Source organism: Candoia aspera, chromosome 18 (genome assembly GCF_035149785.1).
Source record: "Candoia aspera isolate rCanAsp1 chromosome 18, rCanAsp1.hap2, whole genome shotgun sequence".
In the NCBI taxonomy this organism is placed as follows: domain Eukaryota; kingdom Metazoa; phylum Chordata; class Lepidosauria; order Squamata; family Boidae; genus Candoia; species Candoia aspera.
In genome coordinates, this window is record NC_086170.1 from 6,478,603 (window position 1) to 6,499,590 (window position 20,988).

General features: G+C 45.7%; 1 protein-coding gene across 2 annotated transcripts in view; it reads left to right on the plus strand.

The window, feature by feature from the left end:
- The window catches only part of GNB1 (G protein subunit beta 1), a 63,521-nt gene that overhangs the window by 1,435 nt on the left and 41,098 nt on the right, over positions 1 to 20,988 (plus strand). The window contains exon 1 of one of the 2 annotated variants that reach the window (XM_063317634.1): positions 14,794 to 14,810. The exons of the other annotated variant lie outside the window; for it this stretch is intronic. The gene's annotated coding sequence lies outside the window, so the exon portion shown is untranslated. Of the gene's footprint in view, positions 1 to 14,793; positions 14,811 to 20,988 lie in introns of those variants that run through there. 2 annotated transcript variants of the gene reach the window in all.

Here is a 20,988-nt window from a genome sequence, read left to right on the forward strand (position 1 = left end):
CTTAATCAGGGCAATGGCTCCCTTTAAATTCTTCCCCCTTGCAGCAAAAAGGTGGTGCTTGGGAGCTCTTGTTTTTTTTGGAAAGAGATACACCGTGAAGTTCTCTCGGGTCGCTTTCCATCAATTCTTCCCTTTCTTTGGCACTCTCCTTGGCCCTGCAGAGCTGGCCCCTTTCTGAAGCCGATTTCACCATGGCAGGAGTGGGGAAACCTTGGTCTTCCAGTCTGGCGTCTGGCCAGTGGGATTTTTAGTTCTTGTCTAGCCTTGTCTAGTGGAGTTTGTATTCAGAGGTGTTCTGGCCTAGATAGCTTGAGCAAGGTCTACCAGTCCTGTGCACGATTGATTATGTGCCATCAAACTGTTTTTGACCTCTAGTGACCACATAGATAGGTTTTCTCCAGGATGATGTAGCCTTAATCTGGTCCTTCGGGTCCTTCAACGGTGCCCCATTGCCACTGTAACTGAGTCCCTGCACCTTGCTGCTGGTCATCCTCTTCTTCCCTTCCCTTCCACCTTTGCCAGCATTACAGCCTTTTCCAGACAGCTGGGTCTTCGCATTATGTGTCCAAAAACTAGTTCTGTAGGAGTCAAAATTACAGCCTCAGCCTGCAAGACACCGCGTTTAGGTTACAGCAGCAACGTGACCTTGGGTGATCTTGCGAAATTAAATGGGATCAGCTATGGTTAATACTCAAAGGGGAGTCCACTAGGAAATGCCAGGGCTGCAGGCTGGAGGAAGGCGTAGTTCTATTCCAATGTAAGAATTTGCCTTACGGCAAGGCGGGATATTTACCCCCTTTGCTTAGTGCGCACTTCGGGACGTGTAGTTTGAAAAGGCTAGAAATGTATTTTGATATCTTGACCCTTCCTTGCACCCAGCTCCTGTATACCCCTGTGGACTAGAGATGGTTGCTTGAAATCTTTAACGCAATCCTCCTTAAATCTGCATTGCACACTACCTTGGCGATTTTCTGCTCTCTTGTCCACCGGCCTGACGCAACAGAAACCTTCACCCCGTTTTTGGCGAGCGCGGCAAAATAATCAAAAGATGCCATGGCAGGCAGCTATCCTCTTGGGAACATGGCTTGGAGGTAATAAATCCTGTTTGCAGCTGAAAATGCCGCCAGCAAGCCACTGGGCTGCTTACCCCCACCCCTCACCCCACCCCGTTGCACCAGCAGGTTTGTCACTGCAGCATCTTATAAGAGCGATCAGTCTTTGCACGCAGGGATATGGCAATTCCGCAATGCTGGCAAGAAGAGAGTTAGTTAGTTTCTCTGCCTTTGGTGAGAGGGCTGGCTGGAGGAAGCCAAAGAGAGATGGCTAATCAGCTGTGGGGAGGGAAGCCACCCCCAGGACAGCCGAGGAGATGCCACAAGGCACCTCTGGTTCCAAGGAGGCTTGCAGAAGCCGTGGCAAAAAATATTTCCTGTGCATGAAACACACCTTGAGCAAGCCTTGCTTTATCTTTACGTTTTTCTTTGTGGGAGAAAAGCCGTGCTAGTCTATGGTGGCAAAGAAATCAGGAGAGCACCTCCTCCGACTAACAAATGTTATTAAAAGGCAGATGTTTTGCACAAAAGTGTCTGCCTTTTAATAAAATGTGTTAGCCAGAAAAGGTGCTACCAGACTCCTCCCAATGTTTCTGTGCGTTGCGTCAACCAAACTTTCTGCATCCTTGACCAAGGGCTTGGGGTATGGCAGCAGAAGGCAAGGTGTTAGTCTGGTATTACATATCCACTCGTCTCCTGCTTTTCTTTTCTTTTCTTTTCTTTTCCTTTTCTTTTCTTTTCTTCTTCTCTTCTCTTCTCTTTGTTCTTTTCTTTTCTTTCCCCCCCACCCCAGCTTGTTACTCCCAGCTAGCCTTCTAGGTGCACATTAGCCCCATCCAGGAGAAACCCATCCACCCCCAAAGGATCCAGTGATGGAATCCCCATTGCTACACCATCCATTGTGATGAAGGCCCAAACAGCTGGCTTCACATCTGTAGTTGCTGCTGCTGAAGGGCAGGCCCCAAGCAGTGTGTGTTGAAGCAGCCGGCTGGGATGAAACCAAAGCATGAAAGACAAAAGGGAAAAGGAAGGCCCTTTCTCACAATTCTGATGGATGCATGGATGTGAAGAGGGAGCAGAGTATTGGAGTGTGGCCCCATCCAACCCTCCCCCCCACTTCTGAACAGAAAGTCCTACGCCTTGGTTCCCTAGCTGCCTAAAAAGGAAGAAATGGCTTAGCTCATCCAGCATGCAAAACCAAAATGTTGCATAAAACCCGGCAATGGTGGTTTATTCATTTCTCCATGGTTAAGTCACCAATGAGTTAGGGTCTTGTGCAAAGACATCCTCATGTGTTTGCACAAGACTAAGAAACAGGCCGTTAATCTGGATGGAAGCTTGGCTTCCTAACCGGTAAGAGTCACTTCCAAGAAACAAGGAGGGCGGCTACTTTCTGTATTTGCAAACTTCCCAAATTCACCTGTTTGGCCACTTGGTGGCACCAAGTTCCCGGCCAGATCCTGGTTTGATCTAGTGGGCTTCCCCCCCCCCTTTTTTCTATTCTAAGCAAGGAAATTAAACAGTGAGATCTGCAGGTCAGAGGCCCCCGATTAAGGCTTGGCATTAAGATTCTGCTACCTGGGCTTCATGGCAGGATTAAAAATATATGGAAGCTTTATGGGGCTATTGACTCCCCGGAGCTGTCTTGAAACCAAATTAAAGATCAGGCAGGTGGGAAGAAATGTGTTTTCCGTCCTTGCCATTTATGGATCCATGCCACCCACTCTGCAAAGGGAAAAAGAGAATATCTCACCCTGGGCCCTTTGAGCATGCTCCTGCTGCTAAGGCCCGATAAATAATAAATAATGCGGCACCGGCACTAGCAAAATGCCAAGGAATTCTGCAGTGCTTCGCCGTGGATCTGTTGCCCTTACAGGTCAGCACCGGAAGATGCCTGCTGTGGTAGCTTACGGGCTATCCAAGTCTGGAGTCCCTTCATCAGGCCAGAAAAGAAGATCTTCCATTTGTAATCACACAGCAAGGATAGGAGACCACAGTTGCTCCATTTGTGATCTAACAGTTCCACCCCGGCCTTTCTAAAGGGAATTAATAGCCTAGAGCAGTGTTTCTCAACCGTGGGAACTTTAAGATATGCTGGGAATTCTGGGAGTTGAAGTCCACGTATCCTAAAGTTGCCAGAGTTGAGAAACACTGGCCTAGAGACCTGAATAAGGGAACCCACAACTGCAGCTGTAGGGATTGTGATCAGCAAAAACAACTCTTTCCACCATGGCTCCGAAGAACTCTAAACCAAGGAGCAAAATTTTATATGCCTCTATGTTCAGGATCCCCAGGCCCACTTGCGTCGCTTTTAATGCCTGACCCTGTATTGGTGGTAAAGAATCAGTGGCAGCCATCCCCCAACAAAGAATCCAAGTCATACAGAAAAGAGGAAGCTTTGTGCAAGTGGTCCCCGCCCGCTGTCAAAGCTGTGCTATTCACAGGACCCAATTTTCTGACTTCCAGCAACGTTGCACAGAAAACAGGCAAATTCAGACAATCTTCCTGGAGTCTGTTCTGCTTTGCCTGGTGCACACCAGCAACGTTTTACAGGGCTCAACCGGAGGGGTAGCTCTGCCATGACGTTTTTGATCAGTGAATTAGTTCTTGTGGCATTATGTATCATTGAACTCCTTCCCCACTGTGCCCGGAGTGGTGAGAATGTTCAGATCCTTGTTTAGAGAGGGACTCCATGCTAAGCCATCCTCTGATTTGGCGTGGACCCAGTCTGATAGGTGAACTTTTAATTATGGCTCAGTGTTACATGTGAACCAGCATACTAGTCCTTGTTCAGGCAATCCTGCTAAATCCGGCATGGGATAGAGATGATGATTCTTAATTTTGCTTGCTTGTTTCTAACAATGTGATTGCTGTGTTTGTAAGGTTTCATGCGATCGCAAATCTAACTTTTTTTCAAATAGCTGGAAACACCTTGTGATTCTTTCTATGGTCTTCCCAATCCTCTGATTTGACAAATTATGCTTAACTTACTCAGGTCACTTACGTCTTGATTTAGATTATGGATGTTTTTGTTCTTTGGGTTGTCAACTTTCTCTTTTCCCTTGTCTTGGAGGATCATTAATTTCTAAATGTACTAATATTATTAAGACTTACTTCGTTGGGTACATTTTAGAGCCATGCTCCATAATTTTTTAACTCTTTCTTAGCTTAATCGTCTTAACAGGCAGAAACAGGCTCTATTATTTAACAAAGTTGTTTAAATTTACAGTTGGCTTTTCTGCAGCTTTTAGCTCAAGTTTGATTGCTTGTTGAGATTGTTAGATCAGTATCAGCAGCTCCTGGAATTGTGATGTGAGAAGACAAGGTGGTGTGTTGTTTTGTTTTAATTGGGTGAAGTGTTTTAAATAAAACTTTGACCAAGGTGGATTCAGAGCTGGAAATAAGTTAAGGTACTCAACAGTTCTCATAGCAAAGAATGAACAATTATTGGTGCTCTAAATCCCACCCCCCACCCCACTTCTATTAAAAACCAAATTGGAGAATGTGGTTTGGTTTATCCCTCCTTGGCCCCAGGGAAGTGGAAATGAGGGATTTTTACCCTTGAGAATTACCCCAGGTCTTCTTTGGGGCCGTTCTTCAAAGTAATTCCCAAAACAGGGAATTTGGAACCTCCGACTGGCTCTGAGAATTTTGAATTTATTTGAAAGCAGATCAATTCTGAGGAGTTGTGAGCTTGGAGCCGATTGGTATTGACCAAAATGCACGGCCAACTGTCCCAAGTAGGTTGGTTCCATCTTCTTCCCTATAGCATCCACTACCATTGTTTTAAGGGACGGGGGAGTGTTGTGGTACGGTGAAGTCTTCCACCCATTTGAAAAGCAAGGGAGTAAATAGGTTGATTTGTAAGGAAGAGGGCCACCTGAACTGGGTTCTGCATTTCTGGAATCAAGCCACAAGGAAAAGGGAGGATTTAGCTCAGCCAGGAGAGCAGGCAGGCCAGCTGCTTTGTCAGAAAGGTAAAAGTTGTTGTTGAGCAAGAAATAGCAAGGAAGGAAATGCATCAGTAAGATATCTCAGGGAGATTGCTAAAGGAAAGTTGAAGACACCTCTCAGAAAACATTTTATTTTATATCCGTGATGTGTAAGGCTGTCTGTCTTTAAGGCAGAAAGTTGCTGACTTTCTGCAGGAATGGGGAAAGCCCAGGTTTTCTGTAGGAATAGAAAAATCTGCATATTCTGATAAAAAAACCTTTTAAAATAATTTCTGTTGAAAATCGCTGAATATATGACTAATTTCTTAGCAAAATAAAATCCCACTCATTTCCACTAGTCAATACTCTGATTATCTAGTACGTTGTATCCGTCTACCAGTCGGTTCTATATCGGGAAAAAAGGAAGGAGAACTCAAATTCATAACCAAAATCTGTTTGAATACGTGCGGAATTAAAAACAGACTTTTAGTTCGTATTTTTCTACGTTTAGACCCGTCATTTCCTTCTGAGTGTGCAATAAGGAATCATCCACACTTTAACACGAACAATTAGAAATGTCCTTACTGTTTAAAGCAAAAAATGCACTAAATATTAGAATACAACAATGCAAAAGCTGCAGAACATAAAGTCACAACAGGAATCAAAACTATTTCAAAAATATATTTTGGGGGGGAAGGAATGGTTATGAGTCAAATCCTTTGCTTCACGTACAAGAATTATTCTGTTCGATCTGATCAGAGGACCACAGAAGACCAGAGCATTCTGCTTAATAAAAACATAAATAATCAGATCATATAACCTAAGTCCGGCTCAGCCCACACGAGAAATGAAACACGTAATTCACTGCAGCAGTTAGTAGGAGTTGAATGGGGATTAAAAATGCTTTGGAACGTTAAAAATGGGACCTGAGAACAAGGGTTCTAGACAGACTTGCTGCTGTCCTGATGTTTGCTATGGAACCAGCAGGGCTGTTGTGGATGCTATAAATCCCAGGCAGGTTGAACTGGCATAATTTAATCCCTTTGTAAAACCATCGATTCCCAATTAAACTGCACAGTGGCACACCGTCCCTCTTTCAAAGTTACCACGCTGGAAAGATAAGGATGCTACCCTCCCACCTTTCTGACAGATTTTGCTCCAGATTTTTAACCCTTTTCCCCCTAAACAGTTGGCATCCTCATTGAAAAAGCCCCTTCTTTTAATCAGCTGCCCTTTTAATGAATCCCATTGCAGTGGTGCTCAAACTTTTCAGCTAAAGATCATGCTTTATTATGGAATTGTTTATGTGCCTGGCCCCAGGGGTGGCTCCCTAGGGGAAGTTCTCAGGTTGGCTCTGGCGTGGTTGCATGGAAACATCCAATTTCTGGAGCAACAGGTGCTTTGGGAGGGTCTGTAGCCAACAGTGTTCGCCTGTCAACAGGGGTGTAATCAGATCCTCAAGGGACTGCTACAAGTCCTTTGGGGTGGGGGGTATGTTTTACTGTGAACTGCCAAGAGACTTCTGTTGTTGGTGGTATAACTTGTTTAATAAGGAAAATAAAACGGAGACTATTCCAGTTAAGCGCAGGGCCCTGTACGTTTTGAAGTGATAGGCTATAATTTGTAAGCCGCTGAGACTCGATTGATTCAAGCAGGGTATAAATCCAATATCTCTACATGTAGGATAGAGAGAGAGAGATTTATGCTTCATCATCATCTGTGTCCTAACAGGAACCACGCTGAGACGAGGAGCGGGTCTCTAGTGTTTATCACTGCTACATAAGACAGAAAATCCTAACGAACTGAAGAAGCGTGGGAAAAACCCAGACAGATAAACCCCGAAAGTCAAGGCGGGTCTGATCTGTGTCTCTTTGAATGGCAGCTTAATTCCTCAGTACTACGCATGCGTTTTCCCCCCTGGATAGAGGCCCCCTCCTGCTCGCCATCAGTGCTCATGACATCCAGACTTGCAAGAGTCTGTTAATGCAGCTTAACAGTAAAGTAGAATTAGCAGGCCAAGTTTCCTCTCTGGTCTACCTGGCAAGGCTGACATCATCCTACACTGTAATTCAGCTTGTTGCTTTTTTTTTTTTTGGCTTGGTCTGAAAACAGAGAGCAGGACCTAAACCATGGTTTATCTTAGGGCAGGACGCCCCAGGGGGTGATGGCTTAGCAATGGCAACTTTGGCTTAGTGTGGTGTACAAAGATATTCAGATCTGGGCTCGTCCCAAGCCTGTAGTGGTTTTGTGCAAAGCAAAAAGGGACCAGATCTTGGGAAGTGACAGCCAGGGGTGTTCACATAAAAAGCAGGTCTTGCTTTGATCACACCATCATGGCTACAACCTTGGCTTTTTCTGACTAGGTCCTGCAGATATCTGTGGTGGAAGGGGCTCAGGGCTGTGAAATGTGTATGTGTTAGTCTGCAGACAGATAGCTTTCACATTTTCCAGTGCTAAGGAATCCCCTTCACCCATCCCATGACGCTGAAGCTTATCGCGCAAGCCACGGCCTGCGATCTGTAAAACAGGTCACAATCTCCAGAAGTGTCCTGTCCACTTAGAAAAAAATGCATTAGCAGCTTTGGAAGGTTTAAAGAAAAGCCAGTTGTGAGGGGGGGAAATGTAGAAAAGGCTCCAGCAGTCCAAGCACAGCAGGGAGTGTTGTGCACGGGGCAAAGGAGGAAATGAAAAACGAGAAAGATGGAACAGAACCACCAGAAAAAAGAGTGTGGAATATTTTGCTGTAGGTCATGCCTGTAGTATGTAATACAATATCTGGCCTTTCCACCCTTATACTCAAATAGTTCTGTTGATTTCACAGATTGATAAGTGAAAGTATGTGCATGAATAGGAAGAAAGGGAGAGAAACTGAGTTTCCTTGAAATGCTCCATTATGGCCATTGGGGGAAGAAGCTCATTCCATGCACATTCGCTCCAAAGAAATCCGCCAAGCCAAGATGTTGTTGCTAAAATTCTCCGATTTCGAGAGGTATTGAAGATCGCCTCAATGTTTCAGCAGAAATACTCCAGCTGAAAGGGAAAATGAGGAATTTAAGGTAATGAGAGGGACTGAGTGTGTCACTTCTACCCTTATCCCTCCTTTCTCTACTTATTGAATATTGATGAGCATTCAGTAAATAAAAACAAAGAGGAGCCTTTACATCTAAGAATGTGAGCTCTGTAATTGGTTTTCTGGCCTCTTCCTAAAGTTTTGTTCAGGACAAGGTGTGCAGATATTGTAACTCCAAAGGATTGCTTAGAAAGCAGAAAGTTTCAAAAACGAGAATAGTGGAAGAGTGCTTTGTACATGGAAAGCCAAAGGGTCAGTGGTCTCCAGTGCTAGGCAGGATTCAAAATTCAGAGATCCACCGAAATCCATCCCCTCTGTGATTTTGTGCAGAAGCCACAGGCGCAGAGTCAAGCAGGATTTCTTCCATACAGACCCCTGTTTTAAAATGCTTCCGTGCTTAGTGTGGATTGTGGGAACGCTTAGTGCGGATTGTTCACCACATTGCTCCATCGGTGTGGTGAACGTCTGAACGGCTTTGTCCTGGGCACCTTCTCTCTATTATTCATTTCATTAAATTCTCTATTAATCCGATTTTGTACCTGTCACAATCAGCTGGGCTCTTGGTAAAGGTAAAGGTAAAGGTTTCCCTTGACATGAAGTCCAGTCGTGTCCGACTCTAGGGGGCGGTGTTCATCTCCGTTTCAAAGCCGAAGAGCCGGCGTTTGTCCATAGACACTTCCATGGTCGTGTGGCCGGCATGACTAAATGGAGCGCCATTACCTGCCTGCCAAAGTGGTACCTATTAATCCACTCACATTTGCATGTTTTCAAACTGCTAGGTTGGCAGGAGCTGGGACTAGCAACGGGAGCTCGCCCCGTCACGCGGATTCGAACCGCCGACCTTCCGATCGGCAAGCTCGGCGGCTCAGCGGTTTAACCCGCAGCGCCACCGCGTCCCTGGGCTCTTGGTAGTTCACAACAAATGTATTCAATAATGACAGTATGCTAAAACAGCCACAGGGTAAAAATACATAAAAGCGGTAAAGTCAAATGCCAATACTACAAAATAAAGACACCATCACCATCACCATCCCATTCAAATCAAATTCTTCGTTACAGGTCAGTGAGCCAGACTGAATAAAACTTACGAAATAGAACATACAAAATAAAAGATGTCATATCAGATAAAAGATGTACACTCAGCTTGCACTGTTTCTCTACCAACAATATAGAAGTTTTACAAGCTGCAAAAAGGAATATCGCAACAGCAAGCATTAGCTGGGGGTCCTTATCTGCTAGTAAAAACTGAACCTAAAATTCTTCAATCCATCCTGGAAAGGGGGTTAGAAGTGACGTTAGAAGCTATTTCCTGATAAAAGTCAGAGTATACGTTTGTATTTCAATGTTATCATCTTTACAAGGACGGACCCTTTCCACATACGGAATTTCTGCTGATGGTATAATGCTGAACCGTGATAAATAATAATAAGTCCTCATCCCCTGGCACAATCTCAGTCACTGTAGGCCTTCCAAAACACATTTTAAACAGGTTTGGGAAGAAGAGGAAAACGAGAAGCGTAAGCAGAGCGGCTTATTTTGCATAACGCGTGCACAGCCACTGAAAAACATCACCTGTGAGCTTCAGCCTGCTCACTTTGCTACGGGCTAGGGGTGGGGTGGGGGACAAGAATCAACTTCTCCTGGGATGCACAGATCAAGCAGGTTGACTCCATCTGAAAAAAGCCATTAAACTTTTGAGCCAAAACTAAAAACCAATACTTATGCATTGCACCTGGGAGCCACACCAGGGCCCGGAGCACTGGTAGAATGTGCTTGTCCATGCAGCGTTATGGAAAGGAGCTACTCTGCCGCTGCACCTTATACAGGTAGTCCTCACTTAATGACCACAATTGGGACCAGAATTTTGGTTGCTAAGTGAAGCAGTCATTAAGCAAATCCTACCCGATTTTAACGAGCTTTTTTTGCAGCAGTCGTTAAGAGAATCACTGCAGTTGTTAAGTGAACCACATGGTCATTAAGTGAATCATGCGGTTCCCCATTGATTTTGCTTGCCAGAATCTGGCCAGGAAGGTCAAAAATGGTGATCACGTGACGGTCATAAATGTGAACCAGTTGCCAAGCACCCAGTTCATGATCACGTGACCATGGGGACCCCATGATGGTCGTAAGTGTGAGGACTGATTGTAAGTCGGTTTTTCCAGCACTGTCGTAAGTCCGAACTGTCACTAAACAAATGGTTGTTAAGCGAGGACTACCTGTAACATTGCAATTTTGTGCCGCCTTCTCTCTCCTAATGGAATAACTGCAGATTATATTACCTTAGAAGTAAGTCCCACTGCACTGAGAAAAGGGCACAGGGTGGCATCTTCCTGGATGCCACCTTCCTGCAGGGCCTGAAGGTTACTAAGTGTTTTTCCTTTTGCGCCACCTGATCCTCTGGAAAGTTGAAATTGAAGGACGTCTTTTGGTTGGGGTTTGGGCAAGGGGGGAACATCCTGCAGCCCTGGCCTTCCTATCGTGCTGCAATCGGGGTTTTCATTCATGCCGCAAAAGGTTTTCTGAGGCATGTTTTCTTCAAGGAAGCAAATTCACATAACCCGTAACAGCAGGGCTGGGTTCTCTTCCCATTAGCACTGATTGCTCACTTCCGATTCCCTGTTTTGATTGTACGGTTGGCTAGAAAAGGCGAACTGTAATTCCCCTCTCCGAGCCCCAGTTGCTCAAGAGGAGAGGTTGCTTGCCATGGGGCCGCCTCTTCCCTTCCTCTTAGCAGAAGCTTGCTGCCCGCTGCCCACTTTAAGTTGGATTGTTTATAAAGCAAGGGCCAAACACCCAACATCCTCCCTCCTTCCTTCCTTCCTTCCTTCCTTCCTTCCTTCCTTCCTTCCTTCCTTCCTTCCTTCCTTCCTTCCTTCCTTCCTTCCTGACCTCTGCGAAACTCCAGTTCTAACATCTAAGGTGGCTTCTCAGCCACGTCTCCGAGTCCTAAGCTGGGAAGATCTGTGCTCCTGCTGAAAGCCACCGGCCATCTGAAGCACACAGGTTGACTTCACCTGCAAATTCCGTTTGTTGTTTTATTTGTAATGTTCCTCCCTTTCTTTTCCTGGTGGTGGTACTAATCAAAAAGCAGGAGCCAAATAAGGGCAACATCACGACTCCACCACTTCTTAAACCAGGGCCACACAACCTCATTTGCATTGTTTTTTGGTTGGGCTTCTTGGGGACAATCTGGGGGGGGGGTAGTTGTTCAGGCTGCTGTCAGGGCCTAAACCCATTTTAATTTCTCTCTTCCAGAAATTCTCTCTCTTTTTTTAATTGGGAGGCTGATTCACACGTCCCACTGAGCCACAATGTTCACCGTATTTTTAAAATTCATTTCTCCCCTGTCTTTCAGCAATTATTTAAAAGGGTGTAAACCATGGTCTTTGGCTCAGCACCATGTACCAACCCAGCTAATTGGGGTTTGCTGCACCAGTCGTGGTCAAACCAATAGTGGTTTACCACAAAATGTGACCAGGCTCCACTTTGTTCTTGCTAACAAAGTTGGAGATTATTTGCAGAAAGCATTTAATTTAGTACAAGAAATTCAGGTTCCTTAGTTCAGTTAGTATAGGGAGTTTGTTCCTTTAGATGCCAGGATGCTGAGTTAGGTATCAAAAAATACATTTCTTTGCTTGTGAAGGGCTAATTAGTTGACTTAATTAAGGCCACTGGCCAGCATTTGCTTGCAAAGGGCTGTTGTAAAATAGCAAAATACACAGAGCTGTCTGTTGTGCTTCATTTTCTCCTCGTTTGCTTCTCCCTATTCTCTCTATTACATGTAGCCACAGTATGCTAAGCTTGTCTAAAATTAACCATGGTTAGTTGGTTTGTTCTCTGGGGTATTTACAGCCAAAGAATTGCGAAGGAGTACACCTCAAGGTATTTTCCCTATCCTTCTCTGGCCATTACCCCTCTGCCCTCTGTACATTTTCAGACACTTGTCCCTTTTGACTTACCTCAATTTGTGCAAAGGGATTGCTGGGCGTTGAATGTATACAATCAATTCAAAGTATATTTAATTTGGCTTGTAAATGTCCCTGCCATCCTTGAAAAGAAATATTATCACAAGAAACTGTTTTTCCTTGCAGTTTTTTGCAGGGTATGCTGCCTTATAGTCGGTTATGGGTGCTTTAAGAAATCTTGTACGGTATCATAAATATCTGCAATAAATGTATTTAGTATTTTCATTTTCAGTATTTACAATTCCTCTTTTTTTCTTCCTCTCTACAAATGAGTGAGCTTCTTGTATTTTTATGTAATGCTGGTCCTTGGTGGCCTTCATTTTCTTCTTTCTTTCTCCTTTTATTTTTTTTCTGAATTTTTGCCCTTGGTCTTCTAAATTGTACTCCCTCGAATCATCATAAAGATACAAGTTTTGCTTTTATAGTTATATGACACACACGTACACCCCAAGGTTGAGTGAATAAGATGGCCAACCTTGGCTGATTTCAACAATCTAAGCAAGATTGGACCTGATGAAGGCTCGGATGGAAGATCAACCGGGAAGTCTACAGGCTATGGTCAAAAAAAAAAATATTGATGGTTTTGAACGTTGGTGTTGGAAAAAATTCCTGAGAATATCATGAATGGCCAAGCAAACAAACAAGTGGATCACAGAACAAACCATTCCAGGCACAAGTGATCAGGCTCAAATTGTGATATTTTGGATATATTATATGAAGAATCAGCTTCCTTGAGAAGTCCATCATGCTGGGAGAAGTGGAAAGGAAGAGAATAGGACAATCACCAGCCGGGTGGAGGGACTCAGCTATAATGGTGATGGGTCCACTATCGAAAGATGTCTTTAAATCACTCTGCGGAAGATCTATCTACGTGGCTGCTTGGAGTTGACACCAACTTGATGGGATATTAACCATCAATCAGTGGTAAGAAAAGACCCGCAGCAAGGTGGACGGACTTAGTTACAGCAATGCTGTTGGAAGGCTTGAAGGGCCAGGTTGGGCCAGATCATCCTGGAAGAGTCAACCCTGACATGATGGCACAGAATCCGTCCCTACATAGTCTACGCACATGCACCCGAACTGTGTATGTATAATTTCCTCCAGTGGGAGGAGATGGGCGGTGACAAATTTGATAAACACACAAACAAATAAATAAATAACTATCTTTTTAGTCTTTGGGGAGCTATTTTGGTGAATACTACCTAACCTCATTAAATGTGTGCATCCCTTATGGTTTTCATAAAACAGTACAGAAATCTGATAGTCAGCCTGGCTTTGGTCTGAAGAAAATGAAGAAAGAGTTCTGTGCAATATTCACAAAGACGTGCATATATTTCATGGGTGGGTGTGTATCTCACATTTTATATATGTGTGTGTGTATAAAACATACACATATTTTACGCGCACACACGCGCACACACGGGCATGTATGTCATGTCATGTCCATTTGGAAACTTGGAAGAAATCTGTTCTTCTGTGGCGCCAACAGAGAACAAGATGTGTCATCCCAGGGTGATGAGCCATGGGACGAGTGGAGGGGGTGCTTAATACAGAATTTTTGCATTTTCATATAGTTTTTATTGGGTCTTTTTATGTGAACTTGGCTGAAAAGCTGCTCTGCTTCCATGGGGTGGCATAGAAGTAGCTCCAGAGACAGACAGAAAGACAGGCTGGCCTTGCTGGGAGTGGAAAAATTAGGTATTCCCACACACAACTGACGCGCTGTATTTATGACATGTATTTATTTATTATTTGTATCGATTTTATTTATGACACACATGACGTATTCTTTGTTTCGATTTCCATCCTCTTTCTGGAGGGTGAATGTGTCCTTATAGATGTGTAATTTGCATCCATTCGCACAGAAGTATATGCATTTAAGTATGCATGTATGTATGTATAATGCATATAGCTTATATATAGGTATACACGCACACACAGTCTTTGTTTCTATTTTTATGGGTATTCATACACGTGTATGTAGACACAAGCGCGCGCGCGCACATACACGCAGATACACGCGTGCCTGCACGGAGCTGTGGGGGAGGCAGCTGTGTCTCTAGGTCCCCCGCTGCCGTGTTCACGATCAGCGGCACCCACGTCCCCGCCACTCCCGGCTTTGCTCTCTGGGGCCGCCGCCGCCGCCCCCCGCGCCACCGCGCGCCTCGCCCCCTCAGGCGGCGCCGGGAACAGGGCGAGACAGCCCCGGAGGCCCGAGGGGCGGGGCCGCCGGCGGGGTTTCCCGGCCGCGGCCGCAGGGGCGGGGCCTGCGCGTGCGCGCCGGCCGGGAACGCCCTCCCGCCTGTTTGCCTGCCTGCCTGCCGCGCCCAGGCGAGACGCCGCTGCCCCCTTTTTCCTCGCGGCGCTCCGGCCTCGTCTCCGCTTCCCCTCGGCCGGGCCGGGCAGGGCAGGGCAGGGCAGGGCAGGGCAGGGCCGGGCAGGGCGGGACGCCCGCGAAGAGGACCGCGCGCGCGGAGAGCGAGGCCCGACCGCGCCCGCCCCAGCGCCCCCGCGGGGCTCCCTGCGCCCGCGCCGTCGTTGCGGTGGTTGCCGCCGCGGCCGCCGCCCTCGTTCCTCCGCGGCGGGGGTCCCGGCCGGGGCGAGCGGAGCCGCGCGGCCTCCTCGGCCTCCCGGTGGTTCTGCGCCCCGCCGCCCCGTCACGTCGCCCGGCCGGGGAAGGCGAGAGGCGCCGGGAGAAGGTCGCCCGCGGCCGCGCAGCCGGGCCGGCGGGGGTCGCCCGGGGGCGCCGGAGGAGGAGGAGGAGGAGGAGGAGCCGCGGCCGCCCAGGAAGGTGAGACCGGGCAGGGGGCGACTCCCCCCGGCAGAGACCCCTCTCGCCCCGGCCCCTCCCTCGGCCCGCTCCCCGCAGCAGCCCCCCGCGGCGAGCCCCGTTTCGTCATCGCCCCATTCAACCCTCTCCCGCAAGGCAGAGCCTCCCCGTGGGTATCCCATAATAACCCCCGGCCCCTCCTTCCAGGCTCAGAGCCTTGGGCCCTCCTTTGCACCCCCCGTCCGAGCCCCCCGCCTTTCCTCTTCCCACTTGGGACCCCCTTTTCCCAGCCACTGCCCGGCGCTGCGCCTCTGGCGCCCCGAGTCGATCCAGCGCATGGAGGAAATAACACCACAGGCTTGTTTTTTCCCTCCTCCGTCCCGCTCAACCCGCCTCTCCCCCGAGCCCCGTTCATCCCGTTATCCTCAGGGCCCCTCAGATTGAAATCCAGCTTGGCTGGTACTGATCACAATAACGATCGGTTGCTGCATTCTGGGAAACAGCCTCTTTATCGCCAAATTCCAACTTTTCCCCCAAGCCCCCCCAAACCATAATGATGCTCGCGGCCCCTCCTTCCCCCCCAGCGACCCTGATGGTTTCGGTCGGGTGGTAATACATTCAATAAAGCCCCCCAGACCTGATCAAATCCCTACAACGGCCTGCCAGGCCCCCCTTCCTTCTCCCCATCTCTTGATCCCCTCCCGCAGACCTCAAAACCTTCCCGCCTCCCAGGCGAATTCTAATTAAGAATTTCATTTTTGGATCCCTGGCGGGCATCGACCGGCACCTCCATCATGGTTCCTGCCTTTGATTTTTGGCCTGTCCCTTCTGGAGAGGGCAGCTCCTTATTGAAATTTGCCAGCCCCCCCCCCCCAGTTTAGCCAAATCATGCTCCCCTAGTTTTCTCAAAAAGCGGGGGAGGTGATGTGCTGCCCCCTTGACCTTCCGGCCCACCTCTCCTTCCCACCTCCTTTGCTCTTCCCCCCCACATATTTCCCTCTTTCATTTCTAGTCTTTCTTCCTTTTTTTAACCTTTCCCCCCTCCCCCTCAGTGACTAAAATGTTCTTCCTTTCTCTTCTCCCCCCCCCCTTCCTGTTTCCCCCTTCTGCCGCCACCGTGTCTTTCCCTCCCTTCTTCCTTTGGCCATTTTCCCCTGTCTGCCACTTCTGCTTTTCTTCTCCTTTTCATGTCCTCCCCCCACCCAGCGGCTGCACATCCTTTCTCTAGCCAGTCCCCTCCATTTTGCGCTCCCTTCTCTTCCCCTCCTCCCCGAATCTCGCTGCATCCAAAATTTGGTCCTCTTTGATGTCCTCTTTTGGTTTAGGGAAAGAGCCCAACCTTTTTCAGATTGCTGACACAGGGGAATCAAGAAATCACACCGCCCTGCGGCCCCCTTCGCTTTCATTGTCTTCATCACCGTCCCACCCATTTCAGCATCAGGGAAGGGAGTGTTTCCCTGTAGGCAGAGATAGGGGGGAAAAAGGGGGGGTCTTTTCTGCCCTGAAGGGGCAAGAGTGGGAAAGAAAAGCAGCTAGACCACAAGGAAAATGCTTGGGAGAAATTTTCCACAGCATTATGTGCGCTTGGTATAATGGTGGAAGATTGCTTGCTTGAAAGGAGCCGAAACCAGGGCACCATTCTAAGTTTTGGCTGAAGGAAGGGCTAAAAAATGGGATTTTGCTGATCCTTGTCTTCCCATGGTAGGAAAGGATGGTTGGGGAGGTGGGGGAGGGAGAGGGGAGAAACTGTTTTTTTGTTGTCTTAACTGAGCAATTCGGCTATTTTTATTTTAAAAATTCCTTGTTTAAAGTTGCTTCTCTGTTTCGATAGGCGTTGTGTAATTTTTGCCATTAATGTTCCAGCTCGTGGTGGTTGCGAAGGAGATGCAGAACGATAGATCATTTTTGAGGCTTTGTTTTTTTTTAAGTAGCGGTGCAAATTAAGGAAAGCGGCTTTGGGGGAGCAGAGTCCCTTTTAAAAAAAACTCAGGCTTTTTAAAATGATGGATAAGGAGGAAAAAGAGGCAGGGAGTTTTGTATGGCTTTAAGGAAACAGTTGATCTGGATCTGGAGGAAGCCCCGTTAAGCAGGAAAGAAGGTGGAGATGAAGGGCCAGGAAGAAAATTGGAATGATATACAGCCTGTTCTCGGCTGCCAATTTCTCATTTCTGATGATTAGCTAAAATTTTAATGCGTGTGATCTTTTCTCACAATTGCCTCCGCCGATCTCTTTCTTGGGGCACGTTTTATGTAAAAGATGATTCTGGGAATGGCCTCTCTCTGCTGCTTTAGACACGGCAATGGTTTCTTTTGCAAAAGAAAGCGTTCCTGAAAAAAACGGGAGCCGGCAGGTGGCTGGCTGCTTCTGGGGATCTGGAGGTGGGGAGAAAATGTAGGACCCCAAATTGAACCCGGACTCCCTTTTTTCATGGTCCTTTGGGTGGCACCAGATTGTGGCACTTTCTTGAAGCTTTCCTGATCAGCCCAAGCTGGTAAATAAAGCTCCTCTTTGGAAAATGAATATGCACAGAAGACCTATCTCATCTCAGCCCATGTTGTGTTTTTGGGGAGGAAGCATTGAACAAGTTAATTGTCTTGGTCTCTGCATATCAGGAAGGGTGTGCTTTTCATGCCCTCACTTTTTTTTCCCCATTTTTCTTTTCTGGAAATGAATGGATGTTTTGTGCCTGGAACCAGGAACTGCAACAAGATGGCGTTTGCAGAAAAGCCACTGTGCGTTTTCAACTCAGCATCACGGCTTGGCCAAGCTAAACCTTGGCAGCTGGAGATAGCTTTCTTGACTTTATCACCTTTTTTTCCCTGTCATTAACAGATAGTGCTTTGGTGGGGAATTGACAAATGTTCTGATTTTTATTTTTTTTTAACTTTCTCTCATTTTCAGTTCTCTAATAGCAATTGAGTGGGTGGAGTAGTTGGCTGAAATCGTTACAGATTAGATAATATATCAAAGGATCAAGGAGGGGTGTTATTCCTGAGTATCCGTTTATAAAAGAGTGAAATTATTTTGCAAAAGTTACCTCGGTTTTGTATAAGCGTTTTTTGAGGATGGTAGAATTTGTAGCGTCTGTAGAAATTGCATTTCTGGCCTTTGCCGGTATGTGTCAGCTTCTGTTACAGTGGTTGACCTGAAATTATTTCATAAAATAAATATCAATAGATAAAAATCTGTTTTGGATGCTTTTCCCAAATCATCCATATTTGATCTGTTACTTTGTTGGAAAAACAGGGGGACAATATACAATCTGTATAGCTTCCCTTGAATTCAGTGGGCCTTACTTGCTTAAAGTAAAGCCCAAATTCCTATTTTGGGGCTTAAGGGCAGCAGATTTTAAACAAAAGTGATTTTTGTTTCAAAACTCCTTGCATTTTTACTTACAGATTGACTGATGTTTGGGGTCATATTGCTGCCCTGAATACTTCTTTGGAGGTATGACAGTTGACATGGAATTACTATTTTTAATTTAAAAATTCAACTATTATAATTCTATTGGTTGGATTTCTAGCCTACACCTGAAGAATCATTAAGGCAAAATAAATGTTTATTTAGTAAAACTTCCACAGTGCTGTGGCCAAAATAGTGAACAACCAGCAAAGGCAAAAATCATTTAACTGAATCAATATAAATAAACAAAAGCAATGGAATATTTTTTTTAAAGAAAGCTTACAATATCTAGCATTTCTGGAATAATTTAGAAATGGTTAAATATTTATTTTATTGTACTTTGATCTTATGTTGAAGTATGGAACAGATTAGACTTGAACCCTTTTCAAGTTCAGTTAACCAAATATTCCACCTTAAGTTTTAAAATATTGTAGACCAGTAGAATAGAAGCTTTTGATTAAAACACCTTCTTTTATTAGCTTTGAGTTTGGAACCAGGTTTATTTTTCAGGGTCTGCCAACCTTTCTTTCCCTTTTTCATACTTTGTGGTTAAGATGCACATCCAAAGTAGACATTGTCAATAAATGCAATCAAAGATGGGTGCCTGGCATACATGTGTTCACGTTTCTACTTCCTGTCTTGGCTTTTGCCATATAAGAACAGGCACAACCTAACATGGAGGTTTTTGTAGTCCTGGGTGCTGTGAATCGTAGACTTTACCCCTATTTATTTTTCATAGCTGTTCAGTCAACTTTCAGCAAGCAGTGTCTAACATGCAAGTCTGATCTAGAATCTCAATTGTTAATCTAATTAGCAATGTTTGCATTTTGAAAAGAACCATATCAACTCTTGCTGAAGACTAGCATTTATGGAATACATGCTTTTCATTTGCCCTGGAAAAGGCATGTGTAGGATTGCTTGTGTTAAACCTAAAACATAAATTGAATGGTGCTTTGCATCAGATGTTCTATGGAAATGGTGTTGTCCCTTTAACCTAATTGATCCAAATTGTGCTAGATAAAAAGGAAACCAGAAGAGTGGGTTGGGTACACTTCTTGGACTAAATCAACAGTAACAGGTTGTGGTGTTTATTCTGCAGGCTGTCCTTCCTTTTAAGGGGTTCGGCTGCAGTTAGGAACCAGCTTTGTGAAACATCAGGAAGTTAGTTCCTCCTTGCATGAAGGGCTAACCTCTCCAGAAGATACAGATTTTCAAGTTCAGTGGAGAATTGGGGGGAGACTACCTGTCAGACTGATCTAGAACTTGGTTTTGAAAATAGCGTTGTCTCTTGAGATGCCTTCTTGAGATGTGATTGGTCCTACATCTCCTCAACTTCTACTGATCTAATGTCATTGGTTTCATTAATGCAAATAGTTTCATTAATAATGTGCCCCGCACAGACACACACACACACACACACACCATACCCTGCTTGTGAGAACTTTTTTTGGCAAAATAATCATGCTTGTCAAAAGCTCTGTAGATTTCCCTTCATGTCTGTTGCAATTGGCTCAGGTTTCAGTCCCTCAATAGGATTAAATTCTTACTGTCCATGGATTTGGGCTTTGCATTAATGGATTGGTAATTGATACTCTCAATTTTAATATCCAGATGTAGCTGTATGGCATTCTGGGTTCTTTTGAGAGTGCTGTTAACACTAGCCTGCAGAGAAAAAGGAAGATGAATAATCTTAGATGGCAGAGTTCCTGGATTGGGGGGGGGAATCCTCATTACTATTCACCCCACCAGGAGGAAAAAGGATAATGGGAATTAAAGAGGCATGTGCTCCAGAGCCATTATCTTGAGAACATTTTGAAATAGCTTCAGAGGGCTTGCTTTTAATATTTTGAGTGTTGAGTGGTTTTTATGTGGGTACTTCTGAAGGGGTTATTACAAGTAGTGGATTCTAAATAGAAGTGCAGTAGGCCACATTGGGGAAGAAAGGAAAGGAAAGGAGGATGGTGATTTAGGAAAGGCTTTGTTGAAAGGTAGATCCTAAGATGAATATCTTGGATGATAAAAGATCAAGTCATGACGGGCACAAAGGACAGCCTAAAGTTATAAATATGAAAGGTCTAAAACAGAAGAGAATATGTGACTGGAGGTTGGGGAAGAGCAATAAAGTTGCTATTGGATTTTATTTTCCTTGGGTTGAAGGCCTGTTCAGGAGCATAGCATTATATAGCTTCAAGCCTGAATCTGTCATGGTTGCCCAAAGCTGGTGCCGAAGGTCTAGGCCAGTATTTCGAAACCCTGGCAACTTAACAATGTCTGGACTTCAACTCCCAGAATTCCCCAGCCAGCATGGCTGGCTGGGGAATTCTGGGAGTTGAAGTCCAGACACCTTAAAGTTGCTATGGTTGAGAAACACTGGCCTAGGAGCTTCTTCCAGAAAAAGCTGTGGGTTGATCTGCGGTACAACGAGGATGACAAAAATTACCATTTAATATAGGTGGACCAAGCTCATGGTTTCCCAGCCTCTTGGAACAACTGATCTTTGAAAAAAAGCAAAGCTAATTCAGTGGGGCTGCAGCTAGAGAGAGGTGTGACTGAGATTCTTTGGAGTTTTTTTTTTTTTTTAAAGCAACAGTGCATTCGGTTTGGGAGCAGTCCCCATCGCCCTACACGTATAGACACGCTTTCCTCTAGTGAAATCCCCCCTCCTTTGTGAAGGACACATTTTGCTCTGTTGGTCAGATAGCAGTTTTTGGAAGAGGTGACCTAGGGAATAGCTGACCTCCCCTCCCCATTCATTGCTGCTTTTGCTGCTTAAGGGAGCCACAACGTTCTCCCAAA